This window comes from Rattus norvegicus, chromosome 14 (assembly GCF_036323735.1).
Source record: "Rattus norvegicus strain BN/NHsdMcwi chromosome 14, GRCr8, whole genome shotgun sequence".
Taxonomy (NCBI): Eukaryota; Metazoa; Chordata; class Mammalia; order Rodentia; family Muridae; genus Rattus; species Rattus norvegicus.
The window spans coordinates 14,544,394-14,562,866 of record NC_086032.1 but is presented as its reverse complement, the minus strand read 5'-3'; the positions used below and the strand labels follow the sequence as shown (position 1 = coordinate 14,562,866).

Sequence of the window (18,473 nt, the reverse complement as noted above, 5' to 3'; positions counted from 1 at the left end):
TGGTACGTTTACTCAAGGGAGTACTACTCAACTATCTAAAAGAAGGACTTTATGAAATTAGTAGGCAAACTGTTAGGACTAGGAAAATATCATCATGAGTGAGATAACCTAAAAAGCTTCTTCACAGTGTTTCTTAATCTCTTAATCCTCCCTTATGGCCCACCACACATCAGAGAAAGGGAACAAGAAAGGATAATGTGAACATGGACCAATTTAGAAAGGTTCAATTTTTCCTTTTATTATACTTTAGTCTTACATTTACAGTCCAGTCATCATCCCCATGCCATTCCACACTCATCCCAGAACACCTCCCACCTCCCAGTGTCCAAAGAGCTGTTCCCCAATACCTCTCCCCACCCACCAGACCTCCCCACTCCCTGAGGCCTCAAGTCTCCCTCGGCTTAGTTGCGTCTATTCTATGGGACCTGAAAAGGCAGTCCTCTTGAGTATATGTTTTGGAGAACTCCTCTCAGAAGATATATGCTGTCTGGTTGTTTGCTTGTTCTCTGAGATCTTGAGGATCCAGGTTAGTTGAGTTTTTTGGTCTTCCCGAGGGGCTCCATGCTTCTCAGATACTCCAGCTTTTCCTTAGCACAACCACATTTCTCTCTGGCTTCTGTCCAATGGTTGTGTGAAAGTATCTCCAGATGAACTCATAAGCTGCTGGTTGGGCCTCACAGAATGCCGCCATGCGAGTCTGCTCTCTGTAGGTAGACCAACAGTTGTTTCCTTGGAGCAGCCACACCTAGTTTGTCCAGAAAGTGGCAGCTCAGTTCGCTAGCAAACACTTCAGGGATACAGCAGCAGTCCAATTTGGTAGAGTCAGGATAGCAGTCAAGTACCAGCAGCTGTGTCAAAAACCAGCAGTGACAGCCAGACCTCAGGTTATGCATGCCTCAGCAGGAGGAAGACCAGGAGAGGTTCTCAGCTGTACTTCTCTCTGAAGAAGACAGGAGACCCTCAAATTCTATTTGTATCCCTCCATTTATCACCTGTGCCCAACAGGTATAGCCTCAGCACATCTGTCAGATGACATCACTCTGACAATCAGATCAAGCCCACAGAAGCTGCAAGCCCACTCCCAGAAGGAGGTTTTGTTGGACCGTTCTCTGTGGAGTTCAGGAAAAGGTAGCTCAACCAAGCAATGCAAGGAAGACAGATGAGTCCATGCATTTCATTTACATGGATTCTTTCATCAACATCACTCCTCTCTTTTGTTGCTGGCTTTCCCTGAACATTCTCCCTCCCATGTTTGCTTCAGCTGTACCTTTCCTTCACCTCTCTGTGAAGCCCAGAGTCCAGCCAAAGGACATTCCAAATCCCTTAAGATTCTACTTCAGTGAGTAGCATTCTTCAGTCTCTTTTGGGGAGTACTCATTTCCCCTTTCCTGTATTGAGCATCTCACGTTGTATACAGCACATATCCCCTTCCCTTTGTTTTTTATCAAAATGAACATAACACTGGTTTTCTTCACATTATGGCACTTCCCGCAGTTGGCAGTTCCAACCTCCCACCTAGGTCTCCCGTTGTCCCTGGGCCCTCAGACCAGCTTGCAGTAAATCACCAGGACAGAGAGGGCACTCAGGTCTCTCAAGTAGGGATGAGCCGCCAGAATCTGGTCGAACATCAGGTTTTGCTCAGCGTCCAGGAAGACCATTCAGAGCGCTTTTGTCTGCAGAGTCCTGGTCCTGGGTGGAGCACCAGGGCTTGCTTGGGCTCCCTGGGTATTGTGGCTCTGGATGGTATGGCCAAATGTGCGCACATCTGGCTGGGCATCGAGTTTTGGAGGCGTGTGTAGAAGAAAAGCCTCCCTTTGAAGAAATTCTTCAAGCCGAGATCCATGTCTTCCCAGAGGGTCATCAGGAACCATAAATATGTCCCCCACAAAACTGTACTGAAGCAGCCTTCTTGCGACAATTTCTCTCCAGGACACGGACTCGGTCACAAACTCTCTCAAGTTGTCATTGATTACAATGATGCCACCAGTCTTTTCTGCTAAGTGGAGCAGGAACCTGTCGTCATGAGAAGCAATACTCTGTCCAAGGTTCTTCTTGGAAATAGTGAAAGCTAATAGCCCAAGCTCCCGGAGCTGGCTTAAGAAGTGCTGTTCTGTGGCATCAGGATGCCGACTGGTTCTCCAGTGTGGGACAAACACAGTGATGTTTCTGTGGCCGAGCTTCCAAAAATACTCAACTGCAATGGCTATGCCACGGCAACTAAAGAACTTGTTCAGACCATGGGCCATTGCAACATTACTGCCATCTATAACAATATGCTTCAGATCTTCTCTCGCTGGTTCATTTCTTAAGTCCAGCTGGTATGGTATTTTCAGAATATCTTGAAATCTTTGATCCCGGGTAATGGAGGAATAGATGTGATCGCAGGGTCAGGCCAATCTTGCATCAGTATGTGAAGTTAAGTGATGGGGCAGCAGCGCTAGGTCCGTTTGGGGAGCCTTTGTCTTGAGGTGAGGAGAGCTGCAAGAGCGAGTAGGCTCTGCACAGTCCGGCTTCCTATTATTCGGACCTGAAATTCCTGTTTGCTCTTGCAAACCATTTTCAGGCCTCTGTTCCCGGGCCGCTGGGAAAGATAGTGCAGATGGTGAACCTGCCTCAGTAAGGTCCGTAAGAGGTGGTGCTTTATGTTCAATGGGCTGTCTGTCTTCAGCCTCGATTTTATCAGGCACCACAGGTTCACAATTAAGCACTTCCTGATCTCTTGCTTCCTCTGCCGTTGGTCTTTCAAGCCTTTGTAATATCATGGCTAGTTTTGCCCCTAGCACACCTATTTCTTGTTGTTGCCCAGCTAGCTTTGCAACCTTTTTTGAGAGAATTTCTAGTTGTAGATGTCTATTTTTCAGTTCTTCTAAGAGGAAATATATGAAGATTGCAACTGTAAATTGGTAGACGGTTATGCCCGAAATCAAACATGCAATCAGCAAAGTCAAGGCTTTCTCAACTATCTTCTGGTAGTCTCCAATCTTTACACTTGTGTGTGAGGGATCAGCACTGGAATTTTCCATTGGTAATGCAGTCAAAGTCTGCCTATACAAGGAAAAGTGTCTTTTCTGTTGACTTGGTAACGCTTACCTTGTCAGAGTCCTCTGATCTGTGCCTTGCTATGGCCTTGAGTCTCCAGTGGTTCAAGAGTTGCAGAATGTCTCTGGGTCCCCTGCAGAACTTGAGGAAATGATTCTTCCTCTGGAGACAACCTTGGTGAATTTCTCTTCTGGAGCTTTCTCTCAGAGGACCTGTGGGCTGTCTTGGTGGATAATCACTTTGGGTTTGCCCCCCGATGTAAACCGCCCATATAAACCAGATGTACCTTTTAATTGCCAGAAGAAATTGTAGTCTCACCGGCTTAATTTTGAATAAGTTCCTGTTCTTCCTGAATTCTGGTAGACTGGTTCAATTCCAACACCTGTCCAAGATGACTGATTCAACCCGGCCTCTCCAACTTTCACAGGGCTTTGCTCAAAATAATTCTGTCTATTGTTCTGATCTTCTGACTTCTTCTTAGCCTCTTTGTTGAATGGGCTATGTACACACTCACAGTGGAGCTCAGCTAATGCACTCCCAACTGAAGGCAACTCTTCTAATGGAAAAAAACTCTCCCTTCCTTTGCTGTGCTTATATAGGAGAGGTGGGTGTATCCAATCTCTGATACACCCTCTGTACTCTGATTGAACAGTTTGTCTGCATTCCAGTAGGATTAGCTTGTTTGGGCTTAAACGCTTGTATGAAGGGTGTGTCCAGAAGGATCACACTGACCTTGCAATTCCCTAGATGGCATCAGGGCAGCCACTTTGCTGGATCAATTTACCTCCTCAATTGGGGCACAGGGGTTGGCAGTCATTTGTTTATCCTGACTTGTTGCATGCTTTGTTGGGCAAAGAGGCTTTATGCCCAACACACACAGAAATCAAATACAATCCCATCAAATCAATGCTAGACATCTAAATACTAGAGGAAAAAGAAAGAGTTTTATTTGAGTTCTCCCCTGCCGCAGATGACAGTGAATGAATATGCCCACACACTTGACCTCAGCCCACATGGTACAGACCAGCCCCAGGCACACAGAGCCCTGGCTACCACTGCACAGCAGTGCCTCAGAATATGTGGTAGTAATGTTAACCCCCAAAATGGTGTGTTTACCAAAAAGGACTGTTTGTAGTTAAGGTGTTTCTCCATCATAGCACACGTTTTTAAACCCTCTGCATGGACTATAGCTGTGCTCTTTTTATACAGCTGGGTTAGAAGGAGTGACCAGTGTTTGAAAGGGAAGGTATATTTGAAAAGTAGACTGTGTGATAAATCACAGAAAGATGTGATGAAGAGGATATGCCTGAATTGTTTGTGTACAGAGAGAAGAGCCTGGCTGCTTGGAAGAAAGCATTGTGGAGGTATGTTCATGAGAGAAGACACACTTTTCCCAAGAGTGTTTTGTAGGGACTGGTTGATTAGATGTGGAGGTAGGCAGGGAGAAGTCCAAATGACCTAGTGAATGCAGGAAGAGGAAGAAGAATGAGGAGGAGGAGAAGCACAAGAAGGAGAATGAGGACAAGGAGGACGAAGAAAAGGAGGAGGCAGAGAAGAAGAATATTTGATCATAATGTCATGTTACAGGGAGGGGCCATTTCAGCATCAAATCCCCCATTGTCAGGAGTCTCATCTGTGCTTGCCCACAGATCGCCTTGTGTCTTCCCACTTGTTCCAGTAGGCTCCCAGGCCCAGAGATTTCCCATTACCAATACATGTCTCTCTATCTCCATGATCCCATACCCTGCCTTACCTGATGACCAACTCAGAACCCTCTGTCCATCTACCCTCAACCTCTATTTTATTTCTCCTTCTGAGAAGGGTTCAATACTTCTCCAACTTTTCTCTGTGTTGTGCGGCTTTGGAGGTTTTTTGTATCCTGTTCACTTTATCTTGTATTTTACAGGTAATATCCATTACAGGTGAATAGATACCACATAAGTTATTTGTGTCTGTTTGTTCTCACTCATGATCAATTAGAATTACACCTGATTTCTCAACAGAGGCCCTGAAACACAGAAATTGCTGGGCATGTGTTTTACAGACATTATACAATACAACTGCTAACTTACACTAATATACCCAGCAAAACTTTCATTCTCGATTAAGGAAGGAAAGTAGATTCCCATGACCAATTCTAATATAAACTTTGACTTCCACACACAGCCCTACAAAGATATTAGAAAGAAACCTGCAACTGGAGGAGGATGACTATATTCAAGAAAATGGGGTAGATAATTTCACAGCAGCAAAAAGAAAAGTGGAAAACAAACACACAAACACAGGCCCCACCTCCCACTCCCACACACACACTGCTGCCACCACCAAAATCATCAGCACCACAACAGTTATCTAAATTACCAAAATTAACCATTATTAGATATTAACATCTTTCAACATCGAAGGACTCAACTCCAACCTAACAGGCAAAAGATAATACAATGGATGCAAAAGAAATTCTTCAATCTGCTACACACAAGAAACATACCTCAGCAACAAAGGCAGTTGCAGCTTTGGAATAAAGCCCTGAATTTAAAATTCCAAGCAATCTGACACATCCAAAAAGCTGGAGCAGACATTTTAATGTCGAGGAAAATAGAATTTCTACCACGTTGAGTCAAAAGACATGGTGAGGGAGATATTATACCCATCAAAGATAAACGCACCAAAATTATATCTTGATTGTGAACATTCCTGCTGCAAACACTAGCACACTCAGAACCATAAAAGAAACATTATTCGAGCTTGAATTTTTAGGGAAAACCACACATTAATAGTAGGAGATCTCAGGACCACACCCTACCAAATTATTATAAATTTACAAGAATATTTTCCTTCTATTCCTTTGCATCTTCACGAATGTAAAACATTCGCGTTTGGTTGGTATGCTTGTAGTTTTAAAGAACCCATGCATCCATATCATTGGAAAGTTTAGTCTCACTGAAGGGTAATTCCACTACAGTGTATAAGAAATGTGTTGCTGCTTCAAAATAAGAAGGTAGAAACTATCCCCCATGACCTCAAGCTCTATTGCAGTGCAATAGAGATAAAGAGTGCCCAGTACAAGGAAAGGCGAGAGGATCAAGGGAACAGAATTGAAGATCCGGGAATGAACCCACACACCTAAGGTCACTTGACCTTGACAAAGGAGCTAAAATCACCCGATAGAAAAAAGACCTAATTTTCAAGAAATGGTGCTCTTTCCAGTGGAGATCCCCTTGTGGAGGAATGGAAATTGATACATTCTCAGCACCTTGTACAAAGCTCAACTCCAAGTAGATCAAAGACCACCATGTAAAACCAGATACACTGAAACTAAAAGAAGAGAATGTGGGTCAGATCCTGGAACTGAGAGGCAAAGGGGAAAGAAAGTCACTTGAGCAGAAGGCAAATGGTTTATGCTCTAAGATCAAAAAGGAAAAGAAAAATTCAAACAAATACCAAATCAAAAAAGAAAGAAAATCCCAAACAATAAAAAATGAAAACAGGGCTGGGGATTTAGCTCAGTGGTAGAGCGCTTACCTAGGAAGCGCAAGGTCCTGGGTTCGGTCCCCAGCTCCGAAAAAAAGAACCAAAAAAAAAAAAAAAAAGAAAACAAAAATAACCAACGGACAAAAAGAACAAAGCAAAAAATGGTACCACATGAATGTGGAAAGATCCTGTAAGTAATATGGCCGTGTAAATAGGACAAAACAGAGACCAAGTGAACTGGGAAAGAAAGATCTTACCAACCCTCCATCCAATAGAAGGCTAATATCTACACTCTACAAAGATCTCAAAAAGTTAGAATGCAGATAGCAGAATAAGCCAAATAAAAATTGGGAAATTTAAGAAAGAACCTTAAGTGGGGAATACTGAATGGCCCCGAAGCAATTAAAAAAAGGTTAAACATCCTCAGTAATCAAGTAAATGCAAATACAAACCACCCTGAGATTTCGTCTCCCAACAGGCAGAGTGGCTAAGTTCAAAACTCAGGTGACAACAGATGCTGGCAAGGATGTGGAGACAAAGGAACCGTCCTCCAATCTTGGTGGGACCGCAAGCTGGTAGAAGCACTCTGGAAATCAGTCTGGAAGTTCCTCAGAAATGTGTTCCCTTAGGACCCAGCAATACCCTTCCTGGGCGCATTCCCAAAGCTTGCTCCAACCTAGAACAAAGACACTTCCACCACTATGCTCATAGCAGCCTTATTCATACTAGCCAGAAGCTAGAAAGTACCCAGAACCTCTGTTCTTTCAACAGAGGAATGTATGGAGAGAATGTGGTACGTTTACTCAAGGGAGTACTACTCAACTATCTAAAAGAAGGACTTTATGAAATTAGTAGGCAAACTGTTAGGACTAGGAAAATATCATCATGAGTGAGATAACCTAAAAAGCTTCTTCACAGTGTTTCTTAATCTCTTAATCCTCCCTTATGGCCCACCACACATCAGAGAAAGGGAACAAGAAAGGATAATGTGAACATGGACCAATTTAGAAAGGTTCAATTTTTCCTTTTATTATACTTTAGTCTTACATTTACAGTCCAGTCATCATCCCCATGCCATTCCACACTCATCCCAGAACACCTCCCACCTCCCAGTGTCCAAAGAGCTGTTCCCCAATACCTCTCCCCACCCACCAGACCTCCCCACTCCCTGAGGCCTCAAGTCTCCCTCGGCTTAGTTGCGTCTATTCTATGGGACCTGAAAAGGCAGTCCTCTTGAGTATATGTTTTGGAGAACTCCTCTCAGAAGATATATGCTGTCTGGTTGTTTGCTTGTTCTCTGAGATCTTGAGGATCCAGGTTAGTTGAGTTTTTTGGTCTTCCCGAGGGGCTCCATGCTTCTCAGATACTCCAGCTTTTCCTTAGCACAACCACATTTCTCTCTGGCTTCTGTCCAATGGTTGTGTGAAAGTATCTCCAGATGAACTCATAAGCTGCTGGTTGGGCCTCACAGAATGCCGCCATGCGAGTCTGCTCTCTGTAGGTAGACCAACAGTTGTTTCCTTGGAGCAGCCACACCTAGTTTGTCCAGAAAGTGGCAGCTCAGTTCGCTAGCAAACACTTCAGGGATACAGCAGCAGTCCAATTTGGTAGAGTCAGGATAGCAGTCAAGTACCAGCAGCTGTGTCAAAAACCAGCAGTGACAGCCAGACCTCAGGTTATGCATGCCTCAGCAGGAGGAAGACCAGGAGAGGTTCTCAGCTGTACTTCTCTCTGAAGAAGACAGGAGACCCTCAAATTCTATTTGTATCCCTCCATTTATCACCTGTGCCCAACAGGTATAGCCTCAGCACATCTGTCAGATGACATCACTCTGACAATCAGATCAAGCCCACAGAAGCTGCAAGCCCACTCCCAGAAGGAGGTTTTGTTGGACCGTTCTCTGTGGAGTTCAGGAAAAGGTAGCTCAACCAAGCAATGCAAGGAAGACAGATGAGTCCATGCATTTCATTTACATGGATTCTTTCATCAACATCACTCCTCTCTTTTGTTGCTGGCTTTCCCTGAACATTCTCCCTCCCATGTTTGCTTCAGCTGTACCTTTCCTTCACCTCTCTGTGAAGCCCAGAGTCCAGCCAAAGGACATTCCAAATCCCTTAAGATTCTACTTCAGTGAGTAGCATTCTTCAGTCTCTTTTGGGGAGTACTCATTTCCCCTTTCCTGTATTGAGCATCTCACGTTGTATACAGCACATATCCCCTTCCCTTTGTTTTTTATCAAAATGAACATAACACTGGTTTTCTTCACATTATGGCACTTCCCGCAGTTGGCAGTTCCAACCTCCCACCTAGGTCTCCCGTTGTCCCTGGGCCCTCAGACCAGCTTGCAGTAAATCACCAGGACAGAGAGGGCACTCAGGTCTCTCAAGTAGGGATGAGCCGCCAGAATCTGGTCGAACATCAGGTTTTGCTCAGCGTCCAGGAAGACCATTCAGAGCGCTTTTGTCTGCAGAGTCCTGGTCCTGGGTGGAGCACCAGGGCTTGCTTGGGCTCCCTGGGTATTGTGGCTCTGGATGGTATGGCCAAATGTGCGCACATCTGGCTGGGCATCGAGTTTTGGAGGCGTGTGTAGAAGAAAAGCCTCCCTTTGAAGAAATTCTTCAAGCCGAGATCCATGTCTTCCCAGAGGGTCATCAGGAACCATAAATATGTCCCCCACAAAACTGTACTGAAGCAGCCTTCTTGCGACAATTTCTCTCCAGGACACGGACTCGGTCACAAACTCTCTCAAGTTGTCATTGATTACAATGATGCCACCAGTCTTTTCTGCTAAGTGGAGCAGGAACCTGTCGTCATGAGAAGCAATACTCTGTCCAAGGTTCTTCTTGGAAATAGTGAAAGCTAATAGCCCAAGCTCCCGGAGCTGGCTTAAGAAGTGCTGTTCTGTGGCATCAGGATGCCGACTGGTTCTCCAGTGTGGGACAAACACAGTGATGTTTCTGTGGCCGAGCTTCCAAAAATACTCAACTGCAATGGCTATGCCACGGCAACTAAAGAACTTGTTCAGACCATGGGCCATTGCAACATTACTGCCATCTATAACAATATGCTTCAGATCTTCTCTCGCTGGTTCATTTCTTAAGTCCAGCTGGTATGGTATTTTCAGAATATCTTGAAATCTTTGATCCCGGGTAATGGAGGAATAGATGTGATCGCAGGGTCAGGCCAATCTTGCATCAGTATGTGAAGTTAAGTGATGGGGCAGCAGCGCTAGGTCCGTTTGGGGAGCCTTTGTCTTGAGGTGAGGAGAGCTGCAAGAGCGAGTAGGCTCTGCACAGTCCGGCTTCCTATTATTCGGACCTGAAATTCCTGTTTGCTCTTGCAAACCATTTTCAGGCCTCTGTTCCCGGGCCGCTGGGAAAGATAGTGCAGATGGTGAACCTGCCTCAGTAAGGTCCGTAAGAGGTGGTGCTTTATGTTCAATGGGCTGTCTGTCTTCAGCCTCGATTTTATCAGGCACCACAGGTTCACAATTAAGCACTTCCTGATCTCTTGCTTCCTCTGCCGTTGGTCTTTCAAGCCTTTGTAATATCATGGCTAGTTTTGCCCCTAGCACACCTATTTCTTGTTGTTGCCCAGCTAGCTTTGCAACCTTTTTTGAGAGAATTTCTAGTTGTAGATGTCTATTTTTCAGTTCTTCTAAGAGGAAATATATGAAGATTGCAACTGTAAATTGGTAGACGGTTATGCCCGAAATCAAACATGCAATCAGCAAAGTCAAGGCTTTCTCAACTATCTTCTGGTAGTCTCCAATCTTTACACTTGTGTGTGAGGGATCAGCACTGGAATTTTCCATTGGTAATGCAGTCAAAGTCTGCCTATACAAGGAAAAGTGTCTTTTCTGTTGACTTGGTAACGCTTACCTTGTCAGAGTCCTCTGATCTGTGCCTTGCTATGGCCTTGAGTCTCCAGTGGTTCAAGAGTTGCAGAATGTCTCTGGGTCCCCTGCAGAACTTGAGGAAATGATTCTTCCTCTGGAGACAACCTTGGTGAATTTCTCTTCTGGAGCTTTCTCTCAGAGGACCTGTGGGCTGTCTTGGTGGATAATCACTTTGGGTTTGCCCCCCGATGTAAACCGCCCATATAAACCAGATGTACCTTTTAATTGCCAGAAGAAATTGTAGTCTCACCGGCTTAATTTTGAATAAGTTCCTGTTCTTCCTGAATTCTGGTAGACTGGTTCAATTCCAACACCTGTCCAAGATGACTGATTCAACCCGGCCTCTCCAACCTTCACAGGGCTTTGCTCCAAATAATTCTGTCTATTGTTCTGATCTTCTGACTTCTTCTTATCCTCTGCGTTGAATGGTCTATGTACACACTCACAATGGAGCTCAGTGCACTCCAATGAGCTCAGCTAATGCACTACCAACTGCAGGCAACTCTGCTAATGGACAAAAAGTCTCCCTTCTTTTGCTGTGCTTATATAGCAGAGGTGGGTGTATCCAATCTCTGACACACCCTCTGTACTCTGATTGAACAATTTGTCTGCCTTCTAGTAGGATTAGCTTTATTGGGATTAAAGGCGTGTATGAAGGGTGTCTAGAAGGATCACACTGACCTTGCAATTCCCTTGATGTGATTAGAGCAGGCACTTTCCTGGATCAATTTACCTCTACAATTGGGGCAGAGGGGTTGGCAGTCATTTGTTTATCTTGACTTGTTGCATGCTTTGTTGGGCAAAGAGGCTTTATGCCCAACACACACAGAAATCAAATACAATCCCATCAAATCAATGCTAGACATCGAAATACAAGAGGAAAAAGAAAGATTGTATTTGAGTTCTACCCTGCCACAGTCGACAGTGAATGAATATTCCCACACACTTGATCTCAGCCCATATGATACAGACCAGCCCAAGGCACACAGCGCCCTGGCTACCACTGCACAGCAGTGTCTCAGGATATGTGGTAGTAATGTGAACCCCCAAAATGGTGTGTTTACCAAAAAGGACTGTTTGTAGTTGAAGTGTTTCTCCTTCATAGCACACGCCTTTAAACCCTCTGCATGGACTATAGATGTGCTCTTTTTATACAGCTGGGTTAGAAAGAGTGACCAGTGTTTGAAAGGGAAGGTATATTTGAAAAGTAGACTGTGTGATAAATCACAGAAAGATGTGGAGAAAGCACTTTGGAGGAATGTAAATGAGATAAGACACACTTTTGCCAAGAGGGTTTTGTAGGGACTGGTTGTTTAGAAGTAAAGCTAGGCAGGGAGAAGTCCAAATGAGTTAGTGAATGGAGGAAGAGGAAGAAAAATGAGGAGAAGGAGGTGGAGGAGGACAAGAAGGAGAAGGAAGACAAGGAGGACAAAGAAAAGGTGAGGCAGAAGAAGAAGCATTTTTGATCATAATGTCATGATACAGGGAGGGGCCACTTCAGGATCAAATCCCCCATTGTTAGGAGTCTCATCTGTGCTTGCCCACAGATCGCCTTGTGTCTTCCCACTTGTTCCAGTAAGCTCTCAGGCCCAGAGATGTCCCATTACCAATACATGTCTCTCTATCTCCATGATCCCATACCCTGCCTTACCTGATGACCAACTAGGAAACCTCTGTCCATGTACCATCAACCTCTATTTTATTTCTCCTTCTGAGAAGGGTTCAATACTTCTCCAACTTTTCTCTGTGTTTTGGGGCTTTGGAGGTTCTTTGGATCCTGTTTACTTTATCTTGTATTTTACAGGTAATATCCCTTACAGGTGAATAGATACCACATAAGTTATTTGTGTCTGTTTGATCTCACTCATGATCAATGAGAATTACACCTGATTTCTCAACAGAGACCCTGAAACACAGAAGTTGCTGGGCAGGTGTTTTATAGATATTATACAATACAACTGCTAACTTACACTAATATACCCAGAAAAACTTTCATTCTCGACTAAGGAAGGAAACTAGATTTCCATGACCGATTCTAATATAAACTTTGACTCCCACACACAGCCCTACAAAGATATTAGAAAGAAACCTGCAACTGGAGGAGGATGACTATATTCAAGAAAATGGGGTAGATAATTTCACAGCAGCAAAAAGAAAAGTGGAAAACAAACACACAAACACAGGCCCCACCTCCCACTCCCACACACACACTGCTGCCACCACCAAAATCATCAGCACCACAACAGTTATCTAAATTACCAAAATTAACCATTATTAGATATTAACATCTTTCAACATCGAAGGACTCAACTCCAACCTAACAGGCAAAAGATAATACAATGGATGCAAAAGAAATTCTTCAATCTGCTACACACAAGAAACATACCTCAGCAACAAAGGCAGTTGCAGCTTTGGAATAAAGCCCTGAATTTAAAATTCCAAGCAATCTGACACATCCAAAAAGCTGGAGCAGACATTTTAATGTCGAGGAAAATAGAATTTCTACCACGTTGAGTCAAAAGACATGGTGAGGGAGATATTATACCCATCAAAGATAAACGCACCAAAATTATATCTTGATTGTGAACATTCCTGCTGCAAACACTAGCACACTCAGAACCATAAAAGAAACATTATTCGAGCTTGAATTTTTAGGGAAAACCACACATTAATAGTAGGAGATCTCAGGACCACACCCTACCAAATTATTATAAATTTACAAGAATATTTTCCTTCTATTCCTTTGCATCTTCACGAATGTAAAACATTCGCGTTTGGTTGGTATGCTTGTAGTTTTAAAGAACCCATGCATCCATATCATTGGAAAGTTTAGTCTCACTGAAGGGTAATTCCACTACAGTGTATAAGAAATGTGTTGCTGCTTCAAAATAAGAAGGTAGAAACTATCCCCCATGACCTCAAGCTCTATTGCAGTGCAATAGAGATAAAGAGTGCCCAGTACAAGGAAAGGCGAGAGGATCAAGGGAACAGAATTGAAGATCCGGGAATGAACCCACACACCTAAGGTCACTTGACCTTGACAAAGGAGCTAAAATCACCCGATAGAAAAAAGACCTAATTTTCAAGAAATGGTGCTCTTTCCAGTGGAGATCCCCTTGTGGAGGAATGGAAATTGATACATTCTCAGCACCTTGTACAAAGCTCAACTCCAAGTAGATCAAAGACCACCATGTAAAACCAGATACACTGAAACTAAAAGAAGAGAATGTGGGTCAGATCCTGGAACTGAGAGGCAAAGGGGAAAGAAAGTCACTTGAGCAGAAGGCAAATGGTTTATGCTCTAAGATCAAAAAGGAAAAGAAAAATTCAAACAAATACCAAATCAAAAAAGAAAGAAAATCCCAAACAATAAAAAATGAAAACAGGGCTGGGGATTTAGCTCAGTGGTAGAGCGCTTACCTAGGAAGCGCAAGGTCCTGGGTTCGGTCCCCAGCTCCGAAAAAAAGAACCAAAAAAAAAAAAAAAAAAAAAAAAGAAAACAAAAATAACCAACGGACAAAAAGAACAAAGCAAAAAATGGTACCACATGAATGTGGAAAGATCCTGTAAGTAATATGGCCGTGTAAATAGGACAAAACAGAGACCAAGTGAACTGGGAAAGAAAGATCTTACCAACCCTCCATCCAATAGAAGGCTAATATCTACACTCTACAAAGATCTCAATAAGTTAGAATGCAGATAGCAGAATAAGCCAAATAAAAATTGGGAAATTTAAGAAAGAACCTTAAGTGGGGAATACTGAATGGCCCCGAAGCAATTAAAAAAAGGTTAAACATCCTCAGTAATCAAGTAAATGCAAATACAAACCACCCTGAGATTTCGTCTCCCAACAGGCAGAGTGGCTAAGTTCAAAACTCAGGTGACAACAGATGCTGGCAAGGATGTGGAGACAAAGGAACCGTCCTCCAATCTTGGTGGGACCGCAAGCTGGTAGAAGCACTCTGGAAATCAGTCTGGAAGTTCCTCAGAAATGTGTTCCCTTAGGACCCAGCAATACCCTTCCTGGGCGCATTCCCAAAGCTTGCTCCAACCTAGAACAAAGACACTTCCACCACTATGCTCATAGCAGCCTTATTCATACTAGCCAGAAGCTAGAAAGTACCCAGAACCTCTGTTCTTTCAACAGAGGAATGTATGGAGAGAATGTGGTACGTTTACTCAAGGGAGTACTACTCAACTATCTAAAAGAAGGACTTTATGAAATTAGTAGGCAAACTGTTAGGACTAGGAAAATATCATCATGAGTGAGATAACCTAAAAAGCTTCTTCACAGTGTTTCTTAATCTCTTAATCCTCCCTTATGGCCCACCACACATCAGAGAAAGGGAACAAGAAAGGATAATGTGAACATGGACCAATTTAGAAAGGTTCAATTTTTCCTTTTATTATACTTTAGTCTTACATTTACAGTCCAGTCATCATCCCCATGCCATTCCACACTCATCCCAGAACACCTCCCACCTCCCAGTGTCCAAAGAGCTGTTCCCCAATACCTCTCCCCACCCACCAGACCTCCCCACTCCCTGAGGCCTCAAGTCTCCCTCGGCTTAGTTGCGTCTATTCTATGGGACCTGAAAAGGCAGTCCTCTTGAGTATATGTTTTGGAGAACTCCTCTCAGAAGATATATGCTGTCTGGTTGTTTGCTTGTTCTCTGAGATCTTGAGGATCCAGGTTAGTTGAGTTTTTTGGTCTTCCCGAGGGGCTCCATGCTTCTCAGATACTCCAGCTTTTCCTTAGCACAACCACATTTCTCTCTGGCTTCTGTCCAATGGTTGTGTGAAAGTATCTCCAGATGAACTCATAAGCTGCTGGTTGGGCCTCACAGAATGCCGCCATGCGAGTCTGCTCTCTGTAGGTAGACCAACAGTTGTTTCCTTGGAGCAGCCACACCTAGTTTGTCCAGAAAGTGGCAGCTCAGTTCGCTAGCAAACACTTCAGGGATACAGCAGCAGTCCAATTTGGTAGAGTCAGGATAGCAGTCAAGTACCAGCAGCTGTGTCAAAAACCAGCAGTGACAGCCAGACCTCAGGTTATGCATGCCTCAGCAGGAGGAAGACCAGGAGAGGTTCTCAGCTGTACTTCTCTCTGAAGAAGACAGGAGACCCTCAAATTCTATTTGTATCCCTCCATTTATCACCTGTGCCCAACAGGTATAGCCTCAGCACATCTGTCAGATGACATCACTCTGACAATCAGATCAAGCCCACAGAAGCTGCAAGCCCACTCCCAGAAGGAGGTTTTGTTGGACCGTTCTCTGTGGAGTTCAGGAAAAGGTAGCTCAACCAAGCAATGCAAGGAAGACAGATGAGTCCATGCATTTCATTTACATGGATTCTTTCATCAACATCACTCCTCTCTTTTGTTGCTGGCTTTCCCTGAACATTCTCCCTCCCATGTTTGCTTCAGCTGTACCTTTCCTTCACCTCTCTGTGAAGCCCAGAGTCCAGCCAAAGGACATTCCAAATCCCTTAAGATTCTACTTCAGTGAGTAGCATTCTTCAGTCTCTTTTGGGGAGTACTCATTTCCCCTTTCCTGTATTGAGCATCTCACGTTGTATACAGCACATATCCCCTTCCCTTTGTTTTTTATCAAAATGAACATAACACTGGTTTTCTTCACATTATGGCACTTCCCGCAGTTGGCAGTTCCAACCTCCCACCTAGGTCTCCCGTTGTCCCTGGGCCCTCAGACCAGCTTGCAGTAAATCACCAGGACAGAGAGGGCACTCAGGTCTCTCAAGTAGGGATGAGCCGCCAGAATCTGGTCGAACATCAGGTTTTGCTCAGCGTCCAGGAAGACCATTCAGAGCGCTTTTGTCTGCAGAGTCCTGGTCCTGGGTGGAGCACCAGGGCTTGCTTGGGCTCCCTGGGTATTGTGGCTCTGGATGGTATGGCCAAATGTGCGCACATCTGGCTGGGCATCGAGTTTTGGAGGCGTGTGTAGAAGAAAAGCCTCCCTTTGAAGAAATTCTTCAAGCCGAGATCCATGTCTTCCCAGAGGGTCATCAGGAACCATAAATATGTCCCCCACAAAACTGTACTGAAGCAGCCTTCTTGCGACAATTTCTCTCCAGGACACGGACTCGGTCACAAACTCTCTCAAGTTGTCATTGATTACAATGATGCCACCAGTCTTTTCTGCTAAGTGGAGCAGGAACCTGTCGTCATGAGAAGCAATACTCTGTCCAAGGTTCTTCTTGGAAATAGTGAAAGCTAATAGCCCAAGCTCCCGGAGCTGGCTTAAGAAGTGCTGTTCTGTGGCATCAGGATGCCGACTGGTTCTCCAGTGTGGGACAAACACAGTGATGTTTCTGTGGCCGAGCTTCCAAAAATACTCAACTGCAATGGCTATGCCACGGCAACTAAAGAACTTGTTCAGACCATGGGCCATTGCAACATTACTGCCATCTATAACAATATGCTTCAGATCTTCTCTCGCTGGTTCATTTCTTAAGTCCAGCTGGTATGGTATTTTCAGAATATCTTGAAATCTTTGATCCCGGGTAATGGAGGAATAGATGTGATCGCAGGGTCAGGCCAATCTTGCATCAGTATGTGAAGTTAAGTGATGGGGCAGCAGCGCTAGGTCCGTTTGGGGAGCCTTTGTCTTGAGGTGAGGAGAGCTGCAAGAGCGAGTAGGCTCTGCACAGTCCGGCTTCCTATTATTCGGACCTGAAATTCCTGTTTGCTCTTGCAAACCATTTTCAGGCCTCTGTTCCCGGGCCGCTGGGAAAGATAGTGCAGATGGTGAACCTGCCTCAGTAAGGTCCGTAAGAGGTGGTGCTTTATGTTCAATGGGCTGTCTGTCTTCAGCCTCGATTTTATCAGGCACCACAGGTTCACAATTAAGCACTTCCTGATCTCTTGCTTCCTCTGCCGTTGGTCTTTCAAGCCTTTGTAATATCATGGCTAGTTTTGCCCCTAGCACACCTATTTCTTGTTGTTGCCCAGCTAGCTTTGCAACCTTTTTTGAGAGAATTTCTAGTTGTAGATGTCTATTTTTCAGTTCTTCTAAGAGGAAATATATGAAGATTGCAACTGTAAATTGGTAGACGGTTATGCCCGAAATCAAACATGCAATCAGCAAAGTCAAGGCTTTCTCAACTATCTTCTGGTAGTCTCCAATCTTTACACTTGTGTGTGAGGGATCAGCACTGGAATTTTCCATTGGTAATGCAGTCAAAGTCTGCCTATACAAGGAAAAGTGTCTTTTCTGTTGACTTGGTAACGCTTACCTTGTCAGAGTCCTCTGATCTGTGCCTTGCTATGGCCTTGAGTCTCCAGTGGTTCAAGAGTTGCAGAATGTCTCTGGGTCCCCTGCAGAACTTGAGGAAATGATTCTTCCTCTGGAGACAACCTTGGTGAATTTCTCTTCTGGAGCTTTCTCTCAGAGGACCTGTGGGCTGTCTTGGTGGATAATCACTTTGGGTTTGCCCCCCGATGTAAACCGCCCATATAAACCAGATGTACCTTTTAATTGCCAGAAGAAATTGTAGTCTCACCGGCTTAATTTTGAATAAGTTCCTGTTCTTCCTGAATTCTGGTAGACTGGTTCAATTCCAACACCTGTCCAAGATGACTGATTCAACCCGGCCTCTCCAACTTTCACAGGGCTTTGCTCAAAATAATTCTGTCTATTGTTCTGATCTTCTGACTTCTTCTTAGCCTCTTTGTTGAATGGGCTATGTACACACTCACAGTGGAGCTCAGCTAATGCACTCCCAACTGAAGGCAACTCTTCTAATGGAAAAAAACTCTCCCTTCCTTTGCTGTGCTTATATAGGAGAGGTGGGTGTATCCAATCTCTGATACACCCTCTGTACTCTGATTGAACAGTTTGTCTGCATTCCAGTAGGATTAGCTTGTTTGGGCTTAAACGCTTGTATGAAGGGTGTGTCCAGAAGGATCACACTGACCTTGCAATTCCCTAGATGGCATCAGGGCAGCCACTTTGCTGGATCAATTTACCTCCTCAATTGGGGCACAGGGGTTGGCAGTCATTTGTTTATCCTGACTTGTTGCATGCTTTGTTGGGCAAAGAGG

General features: G+C 44.3%; 3 pseudogenes; all 3 read right to left on the bottom strand.

The window, feature by feature from the left end:
- Window positions 1–1,541: 1,541 nt before the first annotated feature.
- On the bottom strand, window positions 1,542–2,762 carry N4bp1-ps5 (Nedd4 binding protein 1, pseudogene 5; annotated as a pseudogene).
- A 6,080-nt stretch (window positions 2,763–8,842) lies between these two features.
- Window positions 8,843–10,063, bottom strand: N4bp1-ps4 (Nedd4 binding protein 1, pseudogene 4; annotated as a pseudogene).
- A 6,053-nt stretch (window positions 10,064–16,116) lies between these two features.
- On the bottom strand, window positions 16,117–17,337 carry N4bp1-ps3 (Nedd4 binding protein 1, pseudogene 3; annotated as a pseudogene).
- Between the last annotated feature and the right edge of the window lie 1,136 nt (window positions 17,338–18,473).